This window comes from Rattus norvegicus, chromosome 1, assembly GCF_036323735.1.
Source record: "Rattus norvegicus strain BN/NHsdMcwi chromosome 1, GRCr8, whole genome shotgun sequence".
Classification (NCBI taxonomy): Eukaryota; Metazoa; Chordata; class Mammalia; order Rodentia; family Muridae; genus Rattus; species Rattus norvegicus.
Genome location: NC_086019.1, coordinates 69,775,137 through 69,782,135, shown reverse-complemented (window position 1 = coordinate 69,782,135; position 6,999 = coordinate 69,775,137). Strand labels below are relative to the sequence as shown.

The 6,999-nt window shown below is 37.0% G+C and overlaps 1 pseudogene; it reads right to left on the bottom strand.

The window, feature by feature from the left end:
* Positions 1–5,141: 5,141 nt before the first annotated feature.
* Positions 5,142–6,784, bottom strand: Zfp54-ps2 (zinc finger protein 54, pseudogene 2; annotated as a pseudogene).
* Positions 6,785–6,999: the final 215 nt, after the last annotated feature.

Genomic DNA, 6,999 nt, shown 5'->3' with positions numbered 1-6,999 from the left:
CATGCATGTATTCTGTTTGTGTGTGTACACATGTGAAATAGCTAAAAAGTACAAACTTTAAATGAGTACAACAGTCTGTCATTTCTTTTTGGTTGTATCATTATCTGGTTTGATATAAGGTAATACAATCAAGAAGTCAGAAGGCTGTTTTGTGTCAAGAAGTATTTCAAGTAGCCTTGGTGTTTTGTGGTGGTGGTGGCAGTGGATTTTTATTACTGTTTCAGTCTCATTGCCACTTGTAGTTCTTTTTATATTATTTAATTAGTGTTGTTTAAATTGGATATGTTCTATGCACATGGAAATGGATATATGACAATTGGAGTCAAATGAGTGGAATAGTAGAAATAAGATCCACTTCATAACTCATGTCTACCAATTAGGTTGTACAGTAACCTTGGGTACTTTCCAAAACATGAAAAGAAAAAGTTATGTATAGCTGAGCAAGGCCATGGAAACTTTCAGAAACAGCACACAGGAGACAGAAGCAAGGGAAACTCAAGGTCAAGGTCAAAGTCAGCCTGGTCTACATAGTGAGATCAGACAGGTGGCAATATACAGAGAGAGTCTGTTTCAAATTAAAGCAAATTCTTCCTTTTATGATGCCAGAAGCACAATGCATGTTTCCAACTAAGGGAGCCACCCACAGTTTTACACAGGTATGATGCCTATGAATCACATCAAAGATCTCCATGGCACCATGGCAGGGTAACTCTTAAGGGTGCATTAGTGGCAACCACACCTTGGTGGCAACCAACAGCTTTCTAATTAGTCTTAAGACACTCTTAAGAACAAGAAAACATAAGGTTTGTCCTGGAAACATCATTACCTACTCACTGCTGGTGAAGTCATGAATCTTGGAGTAAAACCTACAACCACATTATTAAACCGGCATAATGCCTCACTGAATCTAAACATGGTTTTCTTGTGTCCACAAATAAGCATAGTCCTCACTCCTTATCATGAAACTTCTGTTTACCATAGACAGAGATCACTACAACAATTCACAAGTCATCAAAATGCAGTGTCATGGAGGTCATGCTTAGTGGATAAATCTACAAAATACTCCTGCACCTAAGGCTCCAGGAACATTTTTGAAGAGGGGATAGAAATATCAGGGTGTTTGTTGTGAGACTGTTTTTCCTAGTAATGCCAGAATATATAATCATACAATCTAACCGACATGAATATCAAAATGAGAACTTAGCAAGAACAACAATGGACATACCCAAGTGGATGGGGAGACACCCACAATGGCCCAACCCTACACATGGAACTACAGACAACATAGGAATACTGGGAGCAGGAATCTCTTCAAGCAACGAGTATCCTTATTGTTTATCCAATAACAAGTGACCAGCCATAATGACAAAATATAAATAACATGATATGGGCTGAGTAAGTTATACATAGGAAAATATATATTATATGCATATACATACATATATGTAATAACATATAATGAGATAGATGGCCAGGAATTGAAAGTGAGCAGGTATAGGTAGATGAGAGAATTTGACAGGAGGAACAGAAATAGAGAAATGTAATTATATTATAACCCTAAAATTATATAGTAAAACAAAACAGAAAACCCACCAAAGCAAAACAAAAGTAAAGGAAATAAACAAGCACTGCCAACAAATCCAAACTAAAACAAAACAAAGGGTTCTATAGATTTTTGGGAAAAGAAAACCAGCACTTTAGTAAACTTCCATCTTACCATAGTTAGAATGGTCACCATCACGAGTAGAAATGATAACACGTTGACCTTACTGAGGGGAAAGGAGGTCATACACTGCTGAGGAAGTAGGAACTAGAGAACCAAATTTTGAAATCACCATAGATGTTCTAAAATCAGGAATATATGAAAAAATGAAAACTACTATGTGACCCAATTTCAGCACTGTGTGTTATGCTATTCTTGTGGAAAAGGTAACAAATATCCACTTGTCACTGATAAGGAACCAAAGGAAACCAAAGTTGTGAAGCAACTTTGTTCTAACTTGGTGATCCAAAGAGATTTCTATTTTTCTTTTATCTGGATGTTTTCTGTGCATGTATGTCTTTGCACCATATGTATCTGGGTGTGTGCAGTGACCAGAAGAGAGAAATGTATGTCTTGGAGTTGAGGTTACAGATTGAATACCCCTGCAAGGCTGCTGGGATTTCAAAGTGAGTATTTGAAACAACAGACAGTGCTTTCAACCACTGAATCATTTCTAAAGCTCAGTGGACCAGTGAGTTTTATTGTTTTAGTTTAATAGAGTGATTGAGGGCTTATTGATAGAAGTGCAAAGATTGAGTAATTGCTGAATAACTATTTGAGGGTGATGGCTAAACTCCACAACTTGCAGGTAGCTCACCTGAGGTTAGAGATGTGTCTTTCAATCGACTTAATACCTCCTCCATGTAGCTTGTCTTGTCTTGACTTGACTTATCTTGTGTCTGCTCAAGGCAGCTCAAGTAGTGTTTGCTTCACAGTTGGTCTGATATCGTCTGTACAGCTAATCTTGTCTGATAGTGTCAGTAGGCCTTATCAATTATATATGCTTGATGGAGGAGGGCACTAGTAAACTTTGCCAGTTTCAGGGACTTCCTGAAACTATTAAGTTGCCTATTTATGAACTTTGGGAGATTCTCTGCAGGACTGAATGTGTCACCTCCATTATAGCAGTGGCACTCAATCCCGTGTCATGATCTTTTTGGGGTAGTATATCTGATACTCTGCATATCAAATATTATATTATGATTCATAACACCAGTGAAACTACATTTATGGAGTAACCACAATACAATTTTATGTTTAGGCATTGCCAGAACTACAGGAAATTTATTAACATGCCTCATCATGAGGAAGGCTGAGAACCACTGCCTCATTTCATCCCTTATCACTCTTTTTAATATCCTGTGTTTTGAGATGATTCATCTGAGATTTCTCAGAGAAAGCTGATATACAGTAAGTGCTCCTGGGCATGCTATTAACTTCAAAATCTTCCCATTTTTTCACTGAGCACTTGCCCACCATGTTCACTGATGCTTTATTCACAGCACTGAGGAAATGGAATCACCATAGATATCCATCAACTGACATATGAGTAAGTAAAATTTGAATCCTAGCATCCATATTATTGTTTTGTGTGTTCAAGAAAGGTTACACATAGCTACCTACCATCTCTAATACATGTCCAGTCTCAGAATCAGCCTTTTCAGACCTCAAGTCAGAAACCCATTGAGATTCTGAAGATTTATCAATAGTATACAACTGAACATATCTTAATCCTCCATATTCTATAAAATGAAACACATAATCTATTGTATGAGATTGCTGTAGAGTAACACCAAACACATTCTGTGCTCTTAATACACTGTATCTCTATGGGTTGCCATTGTGATTTCTCAAGCCTTTGTGAATTTTTCTCATCTGTAACCATAACCTATGTTACTCTTGTCTGTTCCAGTTTCAGTTCTTTTAAGGTTCTTTACTCTGACTTAAACAACTGTTTAACATCTGTCTTATGGTCTCCAATCTAGCATTCCATATTTCAGTCCTCTTCTTATCTAAGTCTGTTTTAAACTTCTTTTTAAAAGGATATATGAAATTGTAATCATTACTGAAGAACAATCACTTGTATGCTGATAAGTGAAACAAAATCATACGGGATCCAGACCCATTGTGTCATTGCAGTTTTCTCCATTTTACAAACAGGATATGTAGCTGGCTTCCCTCTTTAGCTCAGCTAGCAGGTTGTGGAGACTGTTGGTTCTTAACTGCATCCCACCTCTTGTTGGTTCCTTTCTCTGTGTAGTCATAGGCTTTTCCCAGTTGGACCCCAATTCAGCCATCTAGGTCTCTCTAGTGGGCCTTTTGAGTTTGTTCTTGAACCCTGCTGTGCATGGAAAAAGTTAAAGCTGTTGTGTCTTTAGGCTCTGGTCCATGAGAGGGTAAGGAGCAGTCTCTGTTTACTAAACTCTGCTAGCTTTACTGCAAGGTGACCATTCATTTTAAAGGAGATGCGCCTGTGAAATGCATTTGGCTTGAGATCCTTGTATCTACTACCTAGGAATGTGCTCTTTCTAGGGAATGCTTGTTCATGCCTTGTACCCAGAATGTTTCAGGCTCTAAGCCTGATTCTTTCTAAGTTGGGATTTTATTCCTGACAGTGGATGCCATCTGTAACCATGAGATTTCCACCCACATCAATGTTCATAGAAATACCACCTATGAGATTGAATTATTTATGAATATTATATATTATGAATTATTTACCTAGGCCATAAACATGGATTTGTTCTGCAACTTTATAACTTAATAACCCATTTCTTCTATGTGGTACCATATGGTTAGTACCTTTCCTCAGGTGCATTCAAACATCTCAATCAGCATTTAGAGTAAAGTTTTCCTTTGCCTTACACTCAATCCCAGAAATCTGTTCTCTATACCAGAACGTCCACTTCCCTATTTCCTGCCATATACCAATAGTCTTTTATTGATAGATGAAGTTTCCACACATTGCACAAAAGATTCCTCGACAATATATTTTGTCCTTATTATGATTTTTTTGAGACTGGGTTTACATAGTCCTGCCTGTTGAGGAACTCAGTTTGTAGATCAGGCTGGCCTTGAACTCATAGAAATCTTTCTGTCTCCATGTCCTGAGTGCTGGGATTAAAGGTGAGTACCATAATGTCTGGCATCATTATGAATCTTAGAATATTGAACAAGATGTTTTTATTAGAGCTTTGGCCAGGGGCTGGAGAAATGGGTTAGTGGTTAAGAGCACTGGCTGCTCTTCCAGTGAACAGTGGTTCAATTCCCATCACACAGCCACTCACAACTCTCTATAACTACAGCTTCGGAGAATCTGATACCCTCTTCTGGCTTCCACACGGTGTAGGCATACATATAGTGTGTGTGCGCGCGCACACACACACACACACACACACACACACACACACACACACACTCACACACAGTCAAAGTACCAATACACACTAAAACAATAAATCAAGCTTTTCCCATAGTTACATTCAAAGAAATTTATCTTAATACAAACTCTATAATACTCTTCAAACATTTAAACCATCTTTTAAGGCTTTCACAAATTCCTTATCTTTAGTTTTACATTATGTATAATGTGATTGGTAAGCAGACAATACCAGAAAAATGCTATGATACATTATTTATTACAGTATTTTTCTCTCCATTATGAATTTTTTGATGTGCTTGAAGAATTGTGTACTTAGTAAAAGATTCACCACATTCCTTATATATGCAAGATCTCTCTTTACTATCAACTCTGTAATGTGTTCTAAGATTTGAAAGCTGAATAAAGGATTTGCCACAGTCTTTGCATTTGTAAGGTTTCTCTCCAGTATGAATTTTCTGATGTATTCTAAGATATGAGCTCCTAGTAAAGGATTTGCCACATTCCTTACAGAAGTGATGTCTTACTTCAGTATGAACTCTCTGATGTTTTCTCTAATTTGAATACTGGGTAAAGGATTTGTCACAGTCTTTGCATTTGTAACTTTTCTCTCCAGAATGAATTTTCTGATGTTCTTTAAGAGTTGAGCACTTAGAAAAAGATTTATTACATTCCTTGCATTCATAAGGTTTCTCTCCAGTATGAACTCTGTGGTGTCTTCTATGATGTGAATCCTGAGTAAAGGCTTTGCCACATTCTATACAGTTTCTCTCCAGTATGAATTTTTTGATGTGTTCTAAGAGTTGAGTTTGTTGTAAAGAATTTGTTACATACTTCACATTTGTAAGGCTTCTCACCAGTATGGATTCTGGAATGTGTTTTAAGAAGTGATAATTCAAGAAAGGACTTACCACATTCTTTGCATTTGTGTAACTTCTCTAGAGAATGAATTTTTTGATGCCTTCTAAATGATGGATAGTGTCTACATGTTCTGTCACATTCATTGCATTTGTAAAGTTTTTCTCCAGAATGTATTTTGTCAGTATGCATTTTCTGATAACTTTTAAGGGCTGATAGCTGGGGAAATGTCTTTCCACATTCTTAGCATTTGTAAGGTTTCTCACCAGTATGAAGTCTTTGATGTGTTTTAAGACTTGAGCACTGGGTAAAGGATTTGTCACAAATATTACACTTATAGGGTTTCTGTCCAGTATGAATTCGCTGATGTTTTGTGAGAGTTGACTTCACAGTAAAGGATTTGTCGCAATCCTTACATTTGTAAGGTTTCTCCCCAGTATGACGCCTTTGATGTATTTTAAGATGTATGCACTGGGTAAAGGACTTGTCACAAATATTGCATTTGTAGTTTTTCTTTCCAGTATGAATTTTCTGGTGTACAGCAAGGTGTGAGGCAGACTGAAGCATTTCTCACATTCCACACACTGTCTTGGTTTCTCTACAATGTTGATTGTTTGTTTCAAAAGACTACACGTTGAACCAAAAATGTCACCATATTCTTCTTGTCTGTGTTCTTTCTTTGATGTGTAGAGTCTCTGTTCTTGAGTAATGTTGGACAACAAATTTAAAGACTTCTCACAGTCTTCAGATTTGCAAGGTTCTCTAGTATGCATGTTTATATATTCATCTGGTTTAGATGAGTTAGTAGAGACATCCTTGTCACTATAGCATCTGTAGTTATTAGAGTTTTCTGTGGTTTTACTTGTTTTGTAACATGCACTGTTAGAGGGCTCATGAAGCATTTCAACAGCAACATTACATTGACAAGATTCTTTTTCAGTCTTTACATGTTTATGGACAGCATCATGTGTACAATAGTTCTCTGAAAATGAATACGATTCAGATTATTGGGCTTGTCCCATTTGATAAATGACTGTCACCCTATGACCTCTCTTAAGATAAGTCAAACAGCAAATATTCAGAATAATACTGGCACCAGCCTACCGTTTTCTTTTTCTATGATCAAGTGGATTCTCACAAAACTATTGTTCATCCTTCAAGGAAAACGAAGCATATAATTGAGGAATTAGTAACTAGGTTTGGGATGGAGCTCACTAAC